This window comes from Vulpes vulpes, chromosome 7 (assembly GCF_048418805.1).
Source record: "Vulpes vulpes isolate BD-2025 chromosome 7, VulVul3, whole genome shotgun sequence".
Taxonomy (NCBI): Eukaryota; Metazoa; Chordata; class Mammalia; order Carnivora; family Canidae; genus Vulpes; species Vulpes vulpes.
The window spans coordinates 45,874,164-45,898,303 of NC_132786.1; the positions used below are offsets into that span (position 1 = coordinate 45,874,164).

Consider the following 24,140-nt stretch of genomic DNA (forward strand, 5'->3'; position numbering starts at 1 on the left):
CTTACCCAACTGAGCCACCCAGATGCCCAGACCAATGCCTTTCTATTAGCTTTATAAGTGGCTAATGAGTGAATGAGGGCTCTAGCTGCCCTAGGGTAGTCTACTGAGCAAATTTCAAAATTAAGTCTTCTGGTCTCATCTTCTTTAGTAAAACCAGATGCTTGTGAAAAAGTGCAGTTATAGTTTAATCCATTAAATTATAGTTTAATTCAGGGTTTCTCTCTCTAATGATGTTTTACACTTTTTTTCTAAGCTGGGTACAGTATACTTCATTGGTGGTACATGACAAGGTAGGACTCCCCGAGCCCCTCCCCTTCCTCAGGGTCTGGGATGTAAATTGGAGGTCAGGAGATTCTCAGTGTATTGGGAGATTAAGTTGGGGCAGAAACTCCCCAGCAGCTGAGGGCCTCTCTCTTCCTCTTGTTCTTACTGGGGCTGGTGGTCCAGGAGGCCCTTACTCCTTGGAGGCCATCTGGACCATGAGGTCCACCACCTGGTTGCTGTAGCCGAATTCATTGTCATACCAGGAAATGAGCTTGATGAAGTGGTCATTGAGGGCAATGCCAGCTGCCGCGTCGAAGGTGGAAGAGTGGATGTCACTGTTGAAGTCGCAGGAGACAACCAGGTCCTCATTGTAGCCCAGGATGCCCTTGAGGGGGCCTTCCCATGCCTGCTTCACCACCTTCTTCATGTCGTCGTATTTGGCAGCTTTCTCCAGGTGGCAGGTCAGAACCACAACTGACACGTTGGGGGTGGGGACATGGGCCATGTCAGTGAGCTTCCCCTTCAGCTCAGGGTTGACCTTGCCCACAGCCTTGGTGAAGCCAGTGGAAGCAGGGATGATGATCTGGGCAGCCCCTAGGCCATCACGCCACAGCTTCCCAGAGGGGCCGTCCACGGTCTTCTGAGTGGCGGTGATGGCATGGCCGGTGGTCATGAGGCCCTCCACGATGCTGAAGTGGTCATGGATGACTTTGGCCAGAGGAGCCAAGCAGTTGGTGGTGCAGGAGGCATTGCTGACTATCTTGAGAGAGTTGTCTTACTTTTCATGGTTCACGCCCATCACAAACATGGGGGCATCAGCAGAAGGAGCAGAAATGATGACCCTCTTGGCCCCGCCCTTCAAGTGAGGCCCAGCCTTCTCCATGGTGGTGAAGACCCCAGTGGACTCCACAACATACTCAGCACCAGCATCACCCCATTTGATGTTGGCGGGATCTCGCTCCTGGAAGATGGAGATACTTCCCATTGATGACAAGTTTCCCATTCTCAGCCTTGACCGTGCCATGGAATTTGCCGTGGGTAGAATCATACTGGAACATGTACACCATGTAGTTGAGGTCAGTGAAGGGGTCATTGATGGCGACAATATCCACTTTGCCAGAGTTAAAAGCAGCCCTGGTGACCAGGTGCCTAATATAGCCAGTTCGTTCACTCCGACTTTCACCATTGTGTCTTGGGGATGCAGCTGGCACTGGACCAGCAGATGTGGCTGTCTGTCAAATGGGGAGGAGCAGAGAGCCACACTGATTACTTTTTAGAGCAGTTTTATATTTTATATTCACAGGACCATGTGAACATAGAGTATGAAGAGTTTGCATATACTCATCATATCTCCCATCACTGACAGTGTATTACGTTATTATGGCATATCTCTTGTAGTTAATGAACTAATATGGATATGCTGTCATAACCAAAGTTCATATTTTATTTGGATTTACTTTGTTTTCTATGAATGTGCTTTTTCTGTTCCAGTACCTCCTCTAGGAACCCCGATTACATTGAATTGTCCAGTTTCCTTGGGCTTCTCTCCACTGTGAGTGTTTTTCAGACTTTGCTATGAATGACTTAAAAGTTTTGAGGAGCACTAATCAGGAGTACTGTAGGATGCTCCTCTCCTGGACTTTTTTTGTTGTTTCTCTCCTGATTTAGACTGAGCTTATAGGTTTTGGGGAGAAGAACCTCCGATGTTAAGTGCCATTGTCATCATATCTCATAAAAAGTACATGTTATCAACACGACTTATCATTGTTGATGTTGATCTTGTGGCTAAGGTAGTATTTATCAGGTTAATTTAAGTTCTTTTTCTTCCTTTCTGTAGCATACTCTGGGAGAAAGTCACTTTGCACATCTTAAACCTTAAGGAGTAAGGAGTTATGCTCCACTTCCTTGAGGGTAGAGTACCCAATATAAAGTATTTGGAATTCTTCTGCATGAGAGATTTGTCTCTTATCTTTAATTTAATTATTTATTCAATCATTTATTTATATCAGCATGGACTTACAAATATGTATTTTATACTTTGGGTTATAGTCCCAAGTTATTCTATTTATTTTGCTCAAATTGTTGTAGCTTTGGCTAGCTTTGGAATTCTTGTCTCTTTGCCATACCTTCATCATTTTTGGGGGGAACATTTCCTTAATCTTTGATACTATAAGATGCTCTTGGATTGTCTTGTCTACATTTTGCCCTAGATCTAAAATCTACCACTTCTTCAAGGAGCCCTGGTTCCTTTTATTGGAGAATGGTACTAGAGACCAACATCTGAGTGCTAGTTGTACTTATTGCTGGTGGGGTATCATTGCTTTTAGGCTCTTCCAGCTGACTGAGGGAATGTTTGTATGTATACAAATCCTTGTATATATACATTTCAGTATTTATACATATAATCAATTATATCTGTATTAAGCAAAATGTCATACATATTGACGTTTTCAACTCTAATCCATACTACATGGATCATTCTAATCTTTTTCCCTTGCTTATCTGTAAGTTTCCTCTTCAGCAGTGAGCAGCCTGGTTCTCACCATCCATGATTGATTTACCTAATTATTAAGTTTCGATACACTTGCATAGTAAAATTAGAATTTTTAACCTATACCCTGTGGGAAACAACTTTATTGACTAGAGTACAGTACTTATGTACAATTTATTTTGTCTTTATCCTTAGACTGCAGTCATTTCTGAAAATAGGTCAGCACCATTACCCCCCATTCTTTTCAGTAAGACTGTTTCACATATTTGTAATACAGTTTGATTCTTTTGTCACAGTCTGTGGACCATTAAGGGATCCCCAGCCTTCTAAATGATTTTAAAATATTTGTATGTGTTAAGATTTGCTCATTGTTCTCTAAAGTTTTGCCGGTTTTGACAAATGCAGAATGTCATGTATCCCCCATTACTGTGTTATGTAGAATAGTTCCACTGACCTATAAAATCCTCTGTAATTCAGTTATTCAATCCCTCAAATCCCCAGTAACTATTGATTTTTTTTAACTGTTGCTATACTTTTGCTTTTTCTAGAGTGTTCTAGAATTGGAATTATATAGTATACACCTTTTCAGACTGCTTACACTTAGCATCGTGCATTTAATGTTCAGCCATGTCTCTGAGTGTATTGATAGCTCCTTTATTTTTATAATGGAATAATATTTCCTTGTATAAATGTACCACAGTTTGTTCATTCATATTTGAAGGATATCATCTTCTAGTTTTGGGAAATTATGAATAAAGTTGTATAAACATTTGCATGAAGATTTTTGTGAGGACTTAAGTTTTCATACCAGTTTGGTAAATACCTAGGAGTGTGATTGCTGGATCATATGTTTAGCTTTGTAAGAAACTAACAAGCTATCTTCCAAAGTGGCTGTACCATTTTGCTTTCCTGCCAGCAGTGAATGAGAGTAGTTGTTGCTGTACATTTTTGCCAGGAATTGGTGTTGTCAGTTTTTTTTAAAAAAATGCTTGCCCATTTTAATAGGTAGGTAGTAGTATCTCATTAGCATTTTAATTTGCAATTCTCTAATGAACACTGTTATTGGCCATCTTTTCATATTCTTATTTGGTACCTGTATACTTTCTTTGGGGGAAGGATGTCTATTCAGATCTTTCCCACATTTTATTTTTTTTAAAGATTTATTTATTTATTTGAAAAAGAAAAGAGAGAGGGAGAGAGAAAATCCTCAAGCAAACCCCCTGATGAGCATGAAGCCCGCTCCAGTCTTGATCCCAGCACCCTGAGATCATGACCTGAGCTGAAATCAAGAGTGCCACTTAGGCAACTGAGCCACCCAAGCACCCGTCTTTCCCACATTTTATTTTTTTATTTATTTTCATTTTTATTTTTTTCCCACATTTTAAAATGAGGTTATTGTTGGGACATCTAGGTGGCTCAGTCAGTTAAACCTCACACTCTTGATTTCAGCTCAGGTCATGATCTCAGGGTTGTGAGATGGAGCCCTATGTGGAGCCCTGCATCAGGTTCAGCACTGGGTATGGAGCCTGCTTAGGATTCTCTCTTTCCATCACCCCCTGCACCCCGCCCCAACCCCACCACTTGCGTGTACACACTCTCTCTTTCTCAAATAAATAAGTAAATAAGTAAAAAGAGTTATTGCTGCATTTTAAGAATGCTATGTATGTTTTAGGTGTAAGTTCCTTATCAGGTTTGTGTTTTACAAATTTTTCTCCCAGTTTGTGGCTTGTATGTGATTTTGTTTTTCAATGTGTTTTTGCACTCCAATGGGACCTTTTAAGAGGAAAAGAAATTAATCAATTTGAAGAGCTCAATAGTGTCTCTGTGGGATTGTTCAACCTTCTCTCTCTAGCAATCTACTTTTCATTAGTCTTCCAAAGGCACTGTTCTTTACAAAATCTTATATATGAAGTGTAAGAAGATATAAGATATCAGTACTCAAATAAGTAAAAGGAAAGTACATTAAAAAAAATCAGGTCTCTGGATGCCTGCGTGGCTCAGTGGTTGAGCATCTGCCTTTGGCTCAGGGCATGATTCCAGGGTCCTGGGATTGAGTCCCACATTGGGCTCCTTACAAGGAGCCTGCTTCTCCCTCTGTCTATGTCTCTGCCCCTCTTTGCGTCTCTCATGAATAAATAAATAATTTAAAAAAAACAATTCTCAGAATAACTCTGTGATGTAGATAAGTCAGGCACTAGCATTTACATTTTATTATCAACTTTGAGAGGAAAGTTTACAGATGGGGGAACTAGAGCCCAGGAAAGCTATATATATGACTTGCCCAGAGTCAAACAGTCAGGTAAAGATGGAGCCCTGTCTAGACTCCTAGCTTCTATCTCCTGTCCTCAAATTCTCTTAGCTGCATCACAATAGAATTAAGTTAGCCAGAAGAACATTCTTGTTTTGATTTAAGATGCAAACTCAATGATAATCCACTTACTTAACAATTTTTATGATCTATTTAAGCATTGGCAGTGTCACATAAATGACTCAAAACAGAATCAGTTAAGGTGCACCATGAGCTTTTAACTCTGCCTTTGTTTTCTTGGTGTTTTGTAGCTCCAGAGGATCTTTCATATTTTGCCATCTGATTCTTCCAGAAAATCCTTTATTGTGTCGAAATTTTTAGTGGAGATAGTCCTTGGTATTTGCAAATATTTTCTTTAAGAGTTTTGGAGGAAAATGTCTGCTATTTAACTATTTAAGCACCTTGAAAATGGAAAATTCCTTTACTGAAGCATTTTTCAATCTTGGCATTGTTGAATTTTGAGTCGGATATTTCTTTGTTGTAAAGGGCTCTTGCATAGGATGTTTAGTAGCATTACAAAACTCTACCCACTGGGTACCAGTAAGATCCTTTCCACTTGTCCACAAAGAAAAATGTCTTCAAATATTGTCAAATGTCCCCTGGGGATGGGATTCCCTTCTGTTGAGAACCATTGCTCTAGTGTTTAAATTGTGTGATGACTATGATTTAGGCAACAGTAGATCATATTAGGTTAATGTCAAGAAGAAAGGGTTTATAAATAAACAGAATTCATTGTTCTATATTTTTATTATCTTATTGCTATAGTAATTTGATACAGTAAAACAAACTTAAAAATTTATTTCAAAGTTAATAAAATGGAAGGAATAAGGGTAAACCTTGGGGAAGGGGCTAGGAAAGATAAAGTAGAGCTTAACTAGGGGTTAAATACATTTTTGGCAAAATAAAACTAAAGATTTTTTATTTAAATTAAATTAATAACATATAATGTGTTATTAGGTCAGAGGTAGAGGTCAGTAATTCATCGGTCTTATACCCAGTGCTCATTACCTCACGTGCCCTCATTAATGTCCATCACCTAGTTACCCCATCCCTCCCTCCCCTCCCCTCCAGCGACCTTCAGTTTATGTCCTATGATTAAGAGTCTCTGGGATGCCTGGGTGGCTCAGTGGTTTAGAGCCTGCCTTCAGCCCAAGGCGTGATCCTGGAGTCCTGGGATCAAGTCCCACATCGGCCCCCTGCAGGGAGCCTGCTTCTGCCTTTGCCTGTGTCTCTGCTTCTCTCTGTCTCCCATGAATAAATAAATAAAAATCTAAGAAAAAAGTCTCTTACAGTTTGTCAAAATGAAACATCTGTCTGAAACAAGGAAAAGTTCTGTATGGGAACATTTTTGCCCTTTATCTTTCCATTGTAGAATCACGAAATTATATAGCTTATAGGGCCCATAGAGATTATGTAGGTAAGTGCTAGAAGACAGAAGGATAAAACACTGTTGATGGATTCATGTTCCACTTTAACACGGTCTAGTAGCTTGGGGACTATAATATGCATGGCTTAGTTATAGAAAATCTATAGTTAATTATAGCATTAATTATAGCATAGAAACAATCTAGGAATTGCAATAATAACACATGGAAATTGACTTTAAAAATTGTACCTTTTGAATTAGAGTTCTCTAGAGAAATGGCTGATTCTAGGAAATCAGGGCAGAGAAAATTCACGATGAGCCTGGAGCATTTTGTGGTGCCAAAAAGGAAAAACAAAAAAGAAAAAAAGAAAGGAATAGGGCATGTCAGAAGAACACAGGAGTGGACTTATAAGAGCTCTCAATGGCTAGAGCTGGATCAATTCAAGTGACCAAGTAACTACTACTGAAATACAACCCCCAAAATAGAACACGTACCCAGAGTTCATATTGATATAAATAAATAATTGAATAAATAAGTGGTGGAGAAGTGACCGATCTCCCTTATAGGAGAATTCCAAATATTAAATACAGAAGGAAAGAGGGAAATAGAAAAAGACCGGTGGAATACCATAGTAATAATTGCTGCAGGGAAACTTCATGTGTAAATGTCAAAGTTAGTGACTGAAGTATTCAGCAGCAACAGGATAGTTGCTAAAATATCTTTCCCTAAGTATTTATTAATTACTGTAGTGAATTTAACACATGTCCATAAATTCTTTGATACTCTTGTAGGAGGTGGAGCTTAATTTCTCTCCTGTGATAGTGGGCTGGGGCTGAGTGACTTGCTTGTAATAACTAGAATATGGGAATGGGAAACATTGCAACTTTACAGCAGAAAAACTTAGTGGATAGAAACTTAATAAAGTGATAAAGGTTACCATCACCAGTCATAGGTCATGTTAACAACTTTTACCCCTGATATGCTGTAATGAAAAAGGAAATTCACCTCTGTGGTATATTCTTTCCAAATCTGTATGAGAAAACATCAGTAAGCGCAAGTTGAGGAATGTTCTACAAAATACCTAACTTGTATTCTTTGAAAGTGTCAAGGTTATGAGTAAAAGGAAAGACAGAAACTGTCACAGGTTGGAAGAGACTAAGGAGACATGACAACTAGTTGCAGTATGGTATTCTAGATTGGATTCTCAAACAGAAAAAAGATTATTAAAAAAACTGATGAAACCCAAATATAATCTAGTTTAGCCAATAGCCTGTACCAGTGTTAATTTCTCAGTTTTGATAAATGTACCATGCTTATATAAGATGTTAATATTAATGGAAGCTGGATGGAGAGTATAGGGAAATTCTTTATATTATTAATTTTTTTCTGTAAATCTAATATTTCAAAGTTAAGTAGAACACTTAGAGTTTGCTCTTTAAATGCATATTGGATATGTTTATAGAATGTTTATGAATGTAAATCACTCTGGAGAATAGTAAACATTACCCAGCAAAATTGATCATGTGCATTCTCCATGACCTAGCAATTTCACTAGACACTTAAGAACAAAACCTCTTATACATTTTCACAGGAGACACATAAGAGTGTTGATAACTATATTATAATAACAAAATCCTGAGGGAAAAATCCACGTACCCATTCATAATATGGATAAATTGTATTTTCATACCATGTATTAATATAATACAGAAGTATAAATTAATGAGTTATAGCTGCAAATATAAAAATGGATCTCAGACACTCTTGATTGAAAAAAGCAATGGAGGGCAGCTTGGGTGGTTCAGCAATTTAACGCCACCTTCAAGCCCAGGGTGTGATCCTGGGGACCTGGGATCGAGTCCTACATTGGGCCTGCTTCTGTTTCTGCCTCTCTCTCTCTCTCTCTCTCTCTCTGTGTGTCTCTCATGAATGAATGAATAAATGAATGAATAAATAACAATGGATAGAAAAATACATGCAGTTTGTTTGAATTAATGTAAATGTCTAAACCATGCTAAATTAATATATTGTATGGGAATAATACAATAAGAAAAATTGTTTTCTCTGGTTAGAGACTGTGGCACACATTTTTTTAATGGGATTGGTACAAAGTGGTTCATTTTAAGGTCATTTAAAATATATATTAAATATACTTACATATGTGATATATCACATAATTATGAAAGATTATTTACTTAAATTTATCCCATTACTCTGTTAATCTCATTCTCTCTATGACTTCCTCCTCTCCTATTAATCTTGCTCCCACTTTGCTTTAGCCACCCTGACTTCCTTGCCTGTTCATGAATCCAAAGTGTCATCCTGCTTGATTGCCTTTGTTCTAGTTGTTCCCTCTGCATTCAAGTCTTTGCTTACCGTGACCACTCTAATACTATATATCATCTGGCCCTTTGATGTTTTCTCCCACAATAGAATAAAAGCTCCATAGGGCAGATATCTTTGTCTTGTTCATTAATGTATCCTCTATACCAGAACATTTCCTGGCACATATAATAGAGATGACCAATACATAATGATTGAATAAATGAATGAATAGGAGGGATAAGTTTAATAGGAGAGTCTGGTCTTTGAGGTCACACAGACCTTTATTTACCTCCTGTTTCTGTTATGTAGTAGTCATATGAACTTCACAGGTTATTTTCTCTTTGAGCTTAAGTCTTCTCATTTATTTAGTGAAGATGCTGTGAGATTAGATGAGACTATGTATAGAAAGCACTAGGTGTATCACCTCCCACATAGTAGTAGGCACTAAAAGATGCTAAACTCTATCCTTATGATTGAAATATTGATATATAGTCTACAAAAATGAATCAGACATTAACTCTGGCCTTGTAGACTACTATAAGAAAGTGAAAGTCTTTTGGTGTTCGAAGGAGGGGGGAACCCCATAGATGATATTAAACAGAATTTAAAAATGAATTATATTGATAAGAATAAATTAAACCCAAAGCTAGTAAAAGGAAGGCAATAATAAAGATCAGAGCTGGGATGCCTGGGTAGCTCAGCAGTTGAGAGTCTGCCTTTGGCTCAGGTCACAATCCCCAGGTCGTGGGATTGAGTCCCACATCAGGCTCCCCACAGGGAGCCTGCCTCTCCCTCTGTATCTCTCATGAATAAATACATAAAATATTCTAAAAAATAAGGTCAGAACAGAGATAAATAAAAGAGAATAGGAAAACAATAGAGAAAATCAATGCAAACAAAAGTAAGTTTTGCAAAAAGATTAACAAAATTGATAAACCTTTAGCTAGATTATGAAAATCTTGAATTACTAAAATCTGAAATTAAAGTAGGGATATTACTATCTACAGAAATAAAAAGGATTATAGGAGAGTACTGTGAATAATTGTGTGCCAACAAATCAATAACCTAGATGAAATGGGTAAATTCCTAGATATTTAAAACTTTTAAAGACTGAATCACAAAGAGACATACTGAATAGATCTAAAACTGGTAAGGATGTTGAGTCAATAACCAAGAACTTCTCAATAAAGAAAGGCCCTGGGACTGAAAACTAATCCTTTTTAAACTCTTCCATAAAATTAAAGAGGAGAAAATACTTCCAAATTCATTCTATGAGGACAACATTACCCTGATATCAAAGCCAGACAAAGACACTATAATAAAACAAAACTGCAGACCAATATCCCTGATGGATATTGATGTAAAGTCCTTAGCCAAATACTAGCAAACAGAATCCAGCAGCATATAAAAAGGGTTATATACAATGACCAAGTGGAATTTATTTCTGGATGCAAGAATGGTTCAACACAAAAACTGATCAATGTAATATACCACATTAACAGAACCAATGGAAACAAATCATGTGATCATCCCAATTGATGTGGAAAAAATTTTGACAAAATTTAATACTCTTTCATGATAAAAACGTTAAAGAAGCCTGGCATTTCAGAAAAGCAGGTAAATATAATAAATCCACATATCAAAACCCCAGAGCTAACATCATACTTAATGATGAGACTGAAAGCTTTTCCTTTAAGATCAAGAATAAGACAAAGATGCCCACTTTTGGCATTTTTATCCAACATAGCCTTGGAAACTATAGCCAGAGCAAGGAGGCAAAACCAAAATGGCATCTAATCTAAAAAGGAGATGATAGTATATGAAGAAAACTAATGATTTCACAGACTCTACTAGAATTAATAAAGTAAAAGGATATAAAATCAACATGGAAAAATCAACATTCCTATATACTCATAATTAAAAATTTGAAAAGGAAATTTAAAAAATAATGGAGAGGGGTATGGGAAGTTATTGTTTAATGGACTCAGAGTTTTAGTATGAGATCCTAAAGTTCTGCAGATGGATGGTGGTGATGGTTACACAATAACATGAATATACTTAATGCCACTCAGTTCTCAACTTAAAAATGATTAACAAAGGGATGCCTGGGATGCTCAGTTGGTTGAGCATCCAACTTTTGGTTTCGGTTCAGATTCTGATCTTATGGGTCCAGATATTGAACTCTGCACTCATCAGAGAGTCTGCTTGATGATTTTTTTCCCTCTACCCCTACCCCCACTCATGCTCACTCTTTCTCTCAAATGAATGAATCTTAAAAAATGAATAATGTAGTAGATTTTATGTTATATATAGTTTGCCACAATAATCAGTTGGAAAAAACTTATTCATAGGGCAAATATAATTCTGTTCTCTATAACTCATAGTATGTCATGAACCACCACAAATAGAAATTCTTAGGATCAATGCTTTGTAAAATTTTCTTGTGGAACAGTACATATTCTCAAGTAATGGATTAGTATTGAGCCTGGCTTAAGGAATGCTTTCCTAATGACTGTTCAGGTGTCTGTTGACCAGAACGCTGGAAAAATGTAGACATAACTGGGCCTCTGTGATGCTAATATAATTTCTATGTGATTTTCACTGGCAAAAATGCTGCTGTGAAATGCTAGAGTATGGGAGTAGCAGCTGGTACTTCACATTTCTGAACTGAAGCCTGAGTCATAGTATTCAGGTCGCATGAGCCTTGTTTTGACAATGTTGGTGAATGTGGCAGGGTGACATGAAGATAGAATTACTGTCAGCATCCTAGCAGCAGGAGGGCCAGAATGTAGCTCCACATTTGCTGGCTGCCACGGGTAAGCAGATGGAATCAGACTGCGGCTTGAGGTCTCCAACAAGTTTCGACTTTGTCTTATCCCAGGTTATGGTGCAGTAATGTAAGTCAGCTCTGGCCACTAGTGATATCATGAGTTGCTAGCAAAAATAAGGATCTGTTCCTCATTCCTGTTTCCTGTGTACTTAACCTTTCTGTTTTTATTTTCTTGCAAGTCAAGGGGGTAAGCAGTGCCCTTTAGTGAAGGATATCTATTCTTTGGATATGAATAATTTCTCCCCACTCCATGTTCCACCTTCTCTCTAAAAATGAAAAAAGGGGAGCTATACTTGTTCATGGCCACCTTTGACAACTATCATTAATGTTTGTGAATGTCACTCTTATGTATAGGACTAGCAGTCATGACACATAGTTGGTGCTCAACGAATGACTCATGTAGTGTTACCCAGCACCTTGTGAACAGTCAGCAGAAAGGTAAATCACCTAACACAGGCACACCTTTTCTGTAAAGGCTTAGATAGTAAATATGGCTTTCTGGGACATATGGCCTCTCTTGCAACTACTCAGCTCTGATATTACTGTGTGAAAGTAGCCATAAACAAGTTATAAATGAACGGGCATGGCTATTTCAATAATTATTTTAAATAATTATTTTAAACACAAGTGGACCAAATTTGACCATAGTAGTAGTTTTCTGGCCTAATATAACATTTTATTTAGCTATTCCTTATTCTTTAATCTTGGAATTCACAATTATCTAGAGAGAAGCTTTGAGACAAGGGATGAAATTCAAAGAAACAACGTTAAACATTTTATCCCCAAAATATATAGGTAGGAATAATAGAAATAATGACAGATGATAAGGTATCTATTTTAGTGAAAGACAAATAGGGTATGAGAATTATAGACAAAAGTAACAATAACTTTCATAACTTAAAAGAAAAATTCTTTTACTAGGTTTGTTTTATAGATGAGAAAAATGATAGTAGGTACTAATTGCTAATTTCAATTTTTTCAGTATCCTTTATGTTGATTTTGTCTAAATCACCAAACTCTTAGGCTCAACATATCATAATCCATGTGGGTAGAATCTTCGTGTATTATAAGTTCTGAGAACTGAACTGTTTATATCCTCTACTAAATATTAGTTTATGTCCTGTTGATGTCACCAGGCACAGTGGCTCTAAACCAAGTAGAAGGACCTTGAGTTTTGCACATGCAAAGGTTTGCTTGCTTCCTACATAAAAGGCATTATTTCCACTAATTATGGGACATTTTAATCTTCTTAATTTATATTCACTGATTATGTATTTACGGAACACTAAAGAAGTAGAAAAGTGGGGAATGGTGAATGTGTGTGTGTGTGTGTGTGTGTGTGTGTGTGTTGGGGGGGGGTTTCTAGTATTAAGTAGACTGTCGAGGGCAGCCCTCATTAAGATGAGACTTGAGGAAAGACTTGAAGGAGATGAAAGGATAGACAAAGGGTGTTTGGAACAAGAGCTTTTTAGATAGAGCAGATAGAGCAAAGATCACAATGTAGACACTTGCCTTTTCATTCCTGAGCAAGCAAGAAGGCCAATGTGGCTGCAGTGGTGAGTGAGGGTGGAGTATAGGAAAGGACGGTGGACAGGAAGGGTGCCAGACCATGGATGGCCTTAAAGGCCATGCTGAGGGTGTTGGTTTTTATGCTGAGCATAGTGGGGAGTCATGCAGGATGTTGAGCAGAGGAGTAACAAGATAAGATGTAAGTTTTAAAAGGATACTTCTGATTGTTATGCTCAGAATAGACTAAAGGGGTCAATGGCAGAAGCAGTAAGACCAGTAGGAAGCTAGTACAAAATCCACATGAAAATGATGACTGCTTGAACCAAGTGGTAGCTCAGGAGGTGATGAGGAAAGTCAGATCCTGGCTGTATTTTGAAAGTAGGGCCAGCAGAATTTTCCAAGGGATTGGATGTGGAATGTGAGAGAAAGTTAGAGTTAAGGATGATGCTAATGTTTTTGGCCTGAGTCATGCATTAATAGAAATTCTTAATATACAGAAATTTTTAAAAAATGTAAAAGATAGTATCTCATAATAGCAACCCCTGTTTTTACATTGTAATTGCACATGGTCATTTGAAAATGCCAACAGAATAACACTTTTGGTCTGAGAAAAATAGCCTTTCTGTAAAAAATGTTTACAATTTATGGTTCTCTGTTAGAAGACTTCACTGTAAGCGAGTTCGATCAGTTTGCTTATAGCAGAGGCACATCTCCAGAGAGAGAGAGCTCTGATGCTCATGTCTTGTTCTGCTCAGTACTGAGATTGGCAGTGTGTTTGGAGTACTATGATTTGTTCCCTTCTCTCCTTGGGAAAAACCTCAGAAATACTCCTGATGCCCACAATGATGAAAATAGTCATTACTAATTGTATTTGTGGGTACTCAAGGCATGAACACGTGCTTAATAAGATAATAATAACACCATTGTGATCTCTATTCTTACTGTACAGATCTTTGGGTCAGAAACTCTAGCAGGAGCTCCACACATTGTTCTTTTAATCCTCACAGTACCTACCTTGCAAGCTATTATCTTTTTCTAACAGATGAAGATTCTAAGTTCAGAAAGGTTACTCAACTTGTCTGAGTTCAGGTAGATACTGAGGAGTAGGGCTGAGATCCCTGAACTCTAGACCTGTCTTTAAAGCCAATGTTTTTTTATTTTACTGCTACCCAATCTTACAGATTTAGATGAATGATGTATTTGCAACATGTTACTTCAACAAACATATTGATTTAGTGCCTCCTATATGTTAGGAACAAGATTAGTTTGATATGAGAGGATAAGAAGATTGACTGATTTAGTTGATTAAATGGTTGTTGAATGCCTATGATATGCCCAGAGCTGTGTAGGGCTATAGGAAGACAAAGATGAATGGTCCTTGACTTTGAGGAAAAATGCTGCTGCTTAAAGGTTCTGGATGGTGGTGTTTGAATAGTATAAGATAAGAAGCAGCAGAAACCTATAAATGAAGAGGCTTCTGTTTGGGATGGCTACCTTGTCTTATTCGGGCATTCAAAAATTTATTAATCAAGATAACTTTGTTCTTTTTTGAATAGGGAAGTCTTTATAATCATATTTTAAGAATGGTTTGGGGTAGGGTTATCTTTTTTTCTTGTAACATGTTCTTATTCAAATTCTTGTTTTCTCCAAAACTTACTACTAAATATATGATGAATGTTCAAATTACTTGAAGATCTGAATATATCATCTTACAACATAATTATCTGTACTTAGGAACCTAAGTGTCCTCTCTCCAGAGATCATTTTTGCTCTGCTGTGTAAATCAGGCTCACTCTCCAGCCATTGTATATTACACTGTTAAATCTTTACAGAGCTTTGTCATTTGTCATTATTAGATGTTATTATCCATACATCCACTTGTTTATTGCCTGTCTCCCACCACTAGAATATAGTTCTCTGAGAAATTTTTATAATGATAAATAAAATTAGCTTTACTGTGTAAATAAGAGAAGTTGCTTGTAGCATTAGGATTTGTCAAATGTTTTAATTCTGAACCATTTACAAGAATATTTATAAACAAACCATAATAAAATAGAGTATATAATGTTGTTAGAATCAACTATTTTTTTCAGTTCTGAACTTGCTTCTATAACTTTGGTGTTTAATTTTTAAAAAGGTAGTGCTTTTTTTTTTTTTAACAAAGTGCTTGATTCATACAGTATAACATTTAAGTGGAAGGAAAAGTCAGTGATCACCAACAGAATTAAAAATATTTCTCAACCAAGATAACTTTATTATTAGATAGTTTTTCTGTATTAAACCATATTTAATTAACTAAACTATAAAAAACATGCTTGTATTCATGAATGATCTAAATAATTGGGATTAAAGTTTACATAAACTCATAGTTGATCTAAGTATAATATAAATATGAAATATATGTACTTTAAACTCATTGATATGAATGTTTGCCACAAACAAAAATGAATGAAATTTTTAGGAATAGAGGAGACATAGATTTAGGAGAAAACATTTCAGGTAGAGAAAAGGCAGGAATAAAAGTTTTGAGAGTGATTAAGAATAGAATATGTGAAATAGTCACAGAAGGCCAAAGGAGACAAAACCAGAAAGATGAGTAAGAACCAGACCAGGTAGGACAATGTGGGATATATAATAAAGAATTTGAATTTAATCTGGGATGAACAGGAAGCTGCTGTATGGTTTAAGCAAAGAATACTATGATTTGGTTTATGCCTTAGAAAGATTATTGTGATCCCTTTGTGGATAGGGATTATATAAGCAGACAAGAATCAAAACCAGATAACAGGTTAAGAGGCCTTTCCAATAGTTGGACAGTAGGTAATGAGTAGGCCTCGGGTGGTGTAATTACATTAGGGAAAATGCAAGAAGGAGAATTCGGATGGTGGGCTAATTATGGGGGATAAGGAGAAAATATGGAACTTCCAGATTTTTGGCCTATAGAACTGGGTGGATAGTACCATTTACTTGGAGTGAAAGTCAAGAGTCTTCTTCTGGATTTAAGTTGCAGAAGCTTATTAGACATTTAAGTGGGAATATTGAGAAGGCAGTTAGACATACTCATCTGGATCTCAGGACTAGAAACTGTAAATTTGGGAGTCATTAGCTTAGAGATAGTATTTGATAGCATGGGCCTAAAGTGGCTTAAGTAGAAGAGAGGAGAGACATAGAAGGGAAGAAGACCTAGGGGTTTCAGATCCTGGTAGAAGAAGAGCAGACGTTTAAGAAGACTGAAGAATATCGAATACAGTAGGGGGAAAATCAGTAGAGTATAATGTCATGGAAACCAACCGAAGGAAAAGTTTCAACAAGAATGTTAAATCTGTCAAATTCTGCTGGGTAGTAGAGTGAAATGTAGAATGGAAAGGAATCACTTTATTTGGCTGTGTGGAGGTGACTGATGACGTTGATAAAAGGGGCTTTATGGAATAGAAGGAGGAGAGAACGCAGTGTAAGGAAATGGAAATGGGGGAAAGAGCTGGAAAAGAGGCAGTAGGTCAAGGGAGTACCTTTTTAGATTATATTTTAAATTTACATGGGTTTTAGGGGGATCCCTGGGTGGCGCAGTGGTTTGGCGCTTGCCTTTGGCCCAGGGCGCGATCCTGGAGACCTGGGATCGAATCCCACATCAGGCTCCCGGTGCATGGAGCCTGCTTCTCCCTCTGCCTATGTCTGCCTCTCTCTCTCTCTGTCTCTCTGTGACTATCATAAATAAATAAAAATTAAAAAAAAAATTTAAATTTACATGGGTTTTAAATGAGGCATATCTTCAGTTGGTTCATATGCTGATGAGAACTATTTATTTAGTGTAGATATGATGATACAGGGAGAAGGTGACTGCTGAAGCCAAGCCTTTGAGCTGCTGAGAGATGATGGGGTCCAGAGGGCAAGTGGAGGTATTGCCTTGAGGTAGGAATAGGAACACCTTGATGCTGTTATAAGAAGAGGAGTGTTCATAAAGGCAAAATTGCTGGCAGGTTGTAGTTCACAACTACAACAGCAGGTAGTTGTTTTATTTTTGTCTTTTATATTGAATAGGATGATAAAGTCTAAGGCATGATCATGGGAGAGGCCTTGTGGTGTGACCTTGAGTTGTGAGGGAGGAGGCTAAGGATTTGGGAATTCACTACTTGGTGCAATATTCATCTAGAACCTTAAGTCATAGAAAATTATAACACGAGTAGTGTAATGGGAAGGACAGAACCAGGTGCTAAATCCCTTGGTGGATACAGGAAAGAACACGGGAGGTCTGAAGATGATCACAGGGAGTAGCAAGTGGTATAGTCAGAGTAGCAAGTGGTATAGTCAGGTCCCTTTGGGACCTCAAAGGACCCAAGTTGATATAGATAGTACATTTCTTCCAGATATAAGAATTTGAGAGGATGGGTTTGGGTGGGAAGTTATAGAAAGTATAGAAAAGTTGGGACATGAGTTAAAACAAAAACAAAAACAACCCTGTCAAATAGCTTTGAAAATCTTATTTTCAAAGTATACAAACTAAGAAACATAAAAATGCTTTGCTAAATTAAGAGTGGCCACATTAACCTCTCCATGTACCCATCTCCTGACTTTCTTAAAATGAATTTAGAAGTATACCTTCCTCATTAGTTTTTGTTTTGTTTTGTTTTGTTTTGTTTTGCTTTGTTTTGGAATAATTTGAGAAGGATAGCTGCTAACTCTAAATGTTTGCTAGAATTCACCAGAGTTCTGTTTGGTCCTGGACTTTTTTTTTTTTGTTGGGAATTCTTGAATAACTGTTTCAGTTTCATTGCTTGTCATTAGTCTGTTCAGATTTTCTGTTTCTTCATGATTCAGTCTTGGAAGATTGTGTGTTTTTAGAAATTAATTCATTTCTTCTAGGTTGTCCAATTTGGTGGCATGTGATTGTAGCAGTCTCTTATCCTTTGTATTTCTGTGATGTCAGTTGTAACTTCTCTTTCATTTTTGATTTTATTTATTTGGGCTCTCTTTTTCTTGATGAGTCTGGGTATGGTTTTGTTGGTTTTATTGTTTTCAGAGTCAGCTTTTAGTTTCACTGATCTTTTCTATTATTATTTTTTTTAGTCTATTTCATTTATTTCTGTCCTGATCTTTACTATTTTCTTTATCCTACTTATTTTGTTTGGTATTCTTTTTCCATTTCCTTTTGGTGTAAAGTTAGATTACTTATTTGGGATTTTTCTTGTTTCTTAAAGTAGCTTGTGTTATTGTGAACTTTCCTCTTACGACTGTCTCTGTTGCCTCCCATAGATTTTGCAAAGTTGTCTTTCTATTTTCATTTGTCTCATGGTATTTTTTTAATTTTCTTTGATTTCTTCATGGATCCATTGGTTGTTGAATAGGATGTTGTTTAGTCTCCATGTGTTTGGTTTTCCCCTAGTTTTATTCTTGTGATTGATTTTAAGTTTTGTACCATTGTGGTTGAAAAAGGTGTTTGATATGATTTCAGTCTTCTTGCATTTATTTGACTGGTTTTATGGCCTAACATGTGATCTGTCCTGGAGATTGTTTCACTTGCACTTGAATGTATTCTGCAGTTTGGGTTGGAATATTCTACATATCTTTTACGTCCATCTGGTCTAATATGTTGTTTAAGCCCAGTGTTTGTCTATTGATTTTCTGTCTGATATATCTATTGATTTAATGGGATATTAAAGTCTCCAGGTTATTGTTGCATTGCTTTCAATTTTTGTCTTTATGTCTGTTAAGATTTTATATATTTAGCTACTCCTATGTAGTATACATAAATATTTGTTAATGTCCTATCCTCTTGGATGGACCTTTTATCATTATGTAATACATTTATCTTTTGTTACAGTCTTTGTTTTAAAGTCTATTTTGTTTTAATATAAATATAGCCACCCTAGCTTTCTTTTTATTTTCACTGGTATGGAATATCTTTTTCCATCCCTCACTTTCAGCTTCTGAGTGTCTTTTTTTTTTAAGATTTTATTTATTTATTCATGAAAGACACACAAAGAGAGAGAGAGAGGCAGAGAGAGAAGCAGGCTCCATGCAGGGAGCCCGATGTGGGACTCGATCCCAGGACTCCAGGATCATGCCCTGGGCCAAAGGCAGGCACTCAACTGCTGAGCCACCCAGGAATCCCTCTGAGTGTCTTTTGATATGAAGTGAGACACTTGTAGGCAGCGTATAGATGGGTCTTTTTTTTTTTCTTTTTCTTTTTTTTTTTTTTTATCATTCAGTGTTATGCTTGGGTTCCTTTTTCTTTATTTTTTGTAGATCTATCATAGTTTTAAATTTATGGTCACTATAAAGTTCACAAATATTGATCTATCACAGTATTTTAACCTGATAATCATTTAAGTACTGCATTCTTATACCCCCTCATTTTATGTTTTTGACATCACATTTGACATCTTGTTTTGTGTAGCTCTCAACTACTTATTTACTTTTAGTGACTTTACTATTTTTGTCTTTTAATTTTCATACTAGTTTTCTAAGCAGCTGGTCTACTGCCTTTACCATATATTTGCCTTTATGAGCAAGATACTTTCTTCCAGTGATGGCCTTTTTCTTCCACTAAAGGAAATCTATTAACATTTCTTATAAGGCCAATTTAGTGGTAATGAATGTTTAGTTTTTGCTTGTTTGGGAAAATGTTTATCTCCTTCTTTCTTTTTCTTTTTTTTTTTTTTTTTTTTTAAGATTATTTATTTATTTATTGGAGAGAGAGACAGACAGACAAAGACAGGGTCCATACAAGGAGCCGGACATGGGACTCGATCCCGGGCCTCCAGGATCACGCCCTGGGCTGAAGGCGGCGCTAAACCACTGAGCTACCGGGGCTACCCTGTTTATCCCTTTCTATTCTGAATTTTAATGCAAAGCATTCTTGGTTGTAAGTTTCTCTCTTTCAAAATATATCCTGCCACCTTCTGCTGGCTTGCAAAATTTCTGTTGAAAAATCAGCTGATAGTTTTCTGGATGTGACTATTTGTTTTCCTTTTGTTATCTTTAAGATTCTCTATCTTTGCTTTTTGCCATTTTAATTATAGTGTGTCTCAGTGTGGATCTCTAGATTCATCTTGTTTGGGACTTTCTGTGTTTCCTGGGCTTGGATGTCTGTTTTCTTCCACATTTTAAAGTGTTCAACCATTACTTCAAATATGTTTTCTACCCCTTTCTCTCTCTCATCTCCTAGGACCCTTGTAATGTGAGTGTTAGCACACCTGAAGTAGCATACCTGATGGTTTCCTTAAACTATCTCCATTAAAATTTTTTTCTTTTTGCTATTCTGCTTGGATGATTCCCACTATCCTGTCTTCCAGATCACTGATTTATTTTTCTGTATTTTCTAATCTGCTATCAATTCCCTCTAGTGTATCCTTAATTTTAGTTTTTGTATTCTTCAACTCTGATTGGCACTGCCTTACATTATATCTTTCTGCTGATGTTCTCACTGTGTTCCTCCATTCTTCTCCATTCTTCCTCCATGAAGATTTTTATGACCATTATTTTGAACTCTTTATTAGGTAGATTATTCATCTCTACCTAATAAAGTAGTATCACTGGAAAGTGATGTGAAAGAGAAGCAAGTTCTGCCTTTTTGGGTCCCAAATAGTGCACTGTGGGTCCTCAGCTGTGGTTTGGAACTCTTGCTAATTGCATGCTAATCCTATTATGCTGCTTTATAAGATCACATAAATCACCATTTAGAAACCAAAAGTATTTCTGGCCAAGACTAAGATACATTTTGAAAATGTAAAAAAGGCTGTATAATTAAGTTCGTTTTTTTCCACCCATGAATTCCTTACTACCTGAGGGATTAGTCAACCGAGTTTAGTAATAGGATCCACAGATACCTGAATTTAAAAAATGAAAATATGATACAATTCTCTTTGTGTTTTTTGAGTCATGTGACAGGTATCATATGTGTCATGTAGCCTTCTGCTTCTATTTGGGAGAATAGCATTATGGTATTTCTGTAATTTGGGGGTGAATTCTCTTGTCTTTATCCTGTTGCAAGTACACAGAATGAATGGGGCATATAACACAGTTTTCTTTTTATGCAAGGGTTTAGATTCCCTTGGATTCATCTGTAGGCTGAGCAGGTCAGCTTTTGCAACTTTCTATCAGTTCAACGAAACACAGGTCAAAAGTTCCATTTCACTGGAGCAGTTTTGCAATCTCTTTTTATTCAGGTTTGAGAATGTAGCCTTACAGCGGACTGTTAAGAAGCAATAATGCAAAGTGTCTCTGTTCTTGGATGGAATGGCATTAGTCATATTTCTGGCTTTTAAAATTCTGTTGGTGGAGAAACATTTTTCTTTGTTTCAAATACAACATATTTTATGCAATTCAGTAAGAAAAAACTCTTCTGCAATTTTCATTTTTATAAATACATCCATTCTTTGTTACTTTGAAAAGTTACATTATCCTTGTCTAGCAACTTCTGTGGCTCTTAGCAACAATGCTAATTACATAGCTTTGCTAACAAGTAAATGGTTAATGCATTGTGTGAAGGGTTTTTTTTTTTTCCCCTTTCCCTGCTGTGCAGCCTTTATTCCTAACCGTTTCTGAATAGGAAGGGTGTAAGTTTTAGTAGGGTTGCATGCATATATACACATTTAGGGGAGCAGTATGTAGTGCTGTGGGTAGGGCAGACCTGGAGGGCTTCTCCTGGTAAGGATTCTGCTCCTGTGCCATAGGACCATTGAAAACTTCGGACTGAATCTGGAAAAATGTGGATTGTCCATCCCCCTTGATAGAGAAGAGAACAGATTTGCCCTTGCTAGCTTTGTCTATTTGCAGAGGCCACTTCCGTGGCCTGGGATTCTTTTTTCTCCCCTTTTCACCTAGACTCCATTTTTTAAAAATGGATTTTTCCCTTATTGTTTTCTTTCTAAAGAACAGCTTTATTGAGATGTAATTCATGTACCATACAATTCACCATTTGAAGTATACAACACAGTAGTTTTTATTATATTCACAAATATATGCATTCCTCACCAAAGTCTATTTTAGAATGTTTTAATCACTTAAAAAAAGAAACCTTGTACTCTTTAGCTATCACCCTTTCTTATCCCCCATTCCCCTCACTCCCAGAGCTAAGCATCTTGGAATCTACTTTCTGCCTCTATAGATTTCTCTATTCTGGACTTTTATATGATTAGAATTGTATACTATATAGTCTTTTGGTGACCATCTTCTTTCACTTAACATAATGTTCTTAAGTTTAACCATGTTATAACATGGAATAGTACTTTTTTATGGTTTAGTAAGTTTCAATTGTAGAGATATACCATATTTTGTTTATTTTTATTTGTTGATGAACATCTGCATTATTTCCACCTTTGGCTATTCTAAATCATGCTGTTATAAACAAGGATGTACAAATAACTCTCTGAGATATTTCTTTCAATTCTTTTGGATATATGGGTAATTAGGACTTTTTTTTATTTAAAATTTTTTAGTAGCCACATTAAAAAAGTCAAAACACAAACAAGTAGAGTTAATTTTAATATTTAATTTAGCCAGGTCTATATAATATATTATCATTTCAACATGAATAATTGAAATTTTAAATATTTTCATTATTTTTTCACACTAAGTCTTTGAAATCCAGGGTATATTTCTGTACTTCTAGTACATCTCAACTTGAACTAGCTCATTTCAAGTGGTCAGTATGCACATGTGATTAGTGGCTACTCTACTGGACAGCATAATTCTAATCACTGAAGTGCTTGGGATTCAGGAAGAACTGACTGTATCCTGATGGCTGCCCCTGAACTCCAAATTGTACTCTCCCACTTTCTGTCTCATTCCTTGAGAAATACCCACATGCAAACTCTTGGCAAAACTTCTAGTCTCACTGCCAGTTCATCTGACTTGATTCTGTGAGAAGGGTTATATGACCTAGTATTTGATATAATGAATTAAGTTCCACTTGGTTTTCTTCTATGAAACTTTTGAATCTGAAACACAAAATGTGGTGCAGTGAACAGCCTTTATATTCTTATGCTTACTTTGGAAAAACTTGAAATCATGACAGGGAATGATGGAAACCTTGCTGTTACAACTTTTTTGTCAGCTCTAACGATTGTTTTATTTATAGCTGGTGACAATGCATTTTGTAGGATGGGCCTGTCCATATGGGTGGGGATTGCTATGAGAGGGCTGTCATTACAATTTCAGCACATGTTTTTAATAGTGGCATTTTGTGCATTTTGAATAAGTGCTTGAAATCGTTTGACATTAGGAATATATAAGGAAGAAAAAGAGCTGCTTCCAAGACAACTAGTGTAATGTGTTAGTTATTAATATATTACTCCTTTTCATTTGAATTATTCAGATACATAGTTAAGAGAGGATATGTATCCTCTCATATCCTCTTTGAATATGCCTTTTGAATATCGCATCTATGCTCATTCTGTGAATGAGCAGTTGAATATCGCATCTATGCTCATTCTGTGTCCATATCTTTATATCTGACCCTTTTAGTGAAATTTTTTAGAAACTGTCTTCTAGATCAATAGAAGTTGGTAAAAATCGCAGTTCGGCACTGGCCTGGGCAAATTTATTCATACTCTCTGGATCTCCACATTCTTATCTGCAGCACAAAGGATTGAAGTATGAGGCTAAATGTCTTGAAAGTATCTAGCACAGCGGTAAACATGCAGTAGGCTAGGATTTCCTTTTTTTTTTTTTGCCCAGAAGCCAAGGTGCTAGTATATAGTCTTGTCCATCTCTGTTCATAGGTAGAGAGGTATGGGGTCACAAGGTGCATTTTTTTTTAAAGAGTTTATTTATTTATTTGAGAGAGAAAGTGAGCAAGAGAGAAACACAGAAAGAGAATGAGTGGGGGGGAGGGGCAGAGTAATAAACAGACTTCCTGTGGGGCAGGGAACCCAATATGGAACCTGATCCTAGGACCCTTGAATTCAGACCTGAGCTGAAGGCAGACACTTAACCGACTGAGCCACCTAGGTGCCCCATACAATGTGCATTTTTAAGACAGTAAGGAAAGTGTCACTAAAATAAAAGTTTCTTTCACAGGCCATTGGGATTAACTGGATTTAAAAA

The 24,140-nt window shown here is 36.6% G+C and overlaps 1 pseudogene; it reads right to left on the reverse strand.

Annotated features, from left to right (window-relative positions):
• Positions 1-439: 439 nt before the first annotated feature.
• LOC112911584 (glyceraldehyde-3-phosphate dehydrogenase pseudogene) lies at positions 440-1,450 on the reverse strand (annotated as a pseudogene).
• Between the last annotated feature and the right edge of the window lie 22,690 nt (positions 1,451-24,140).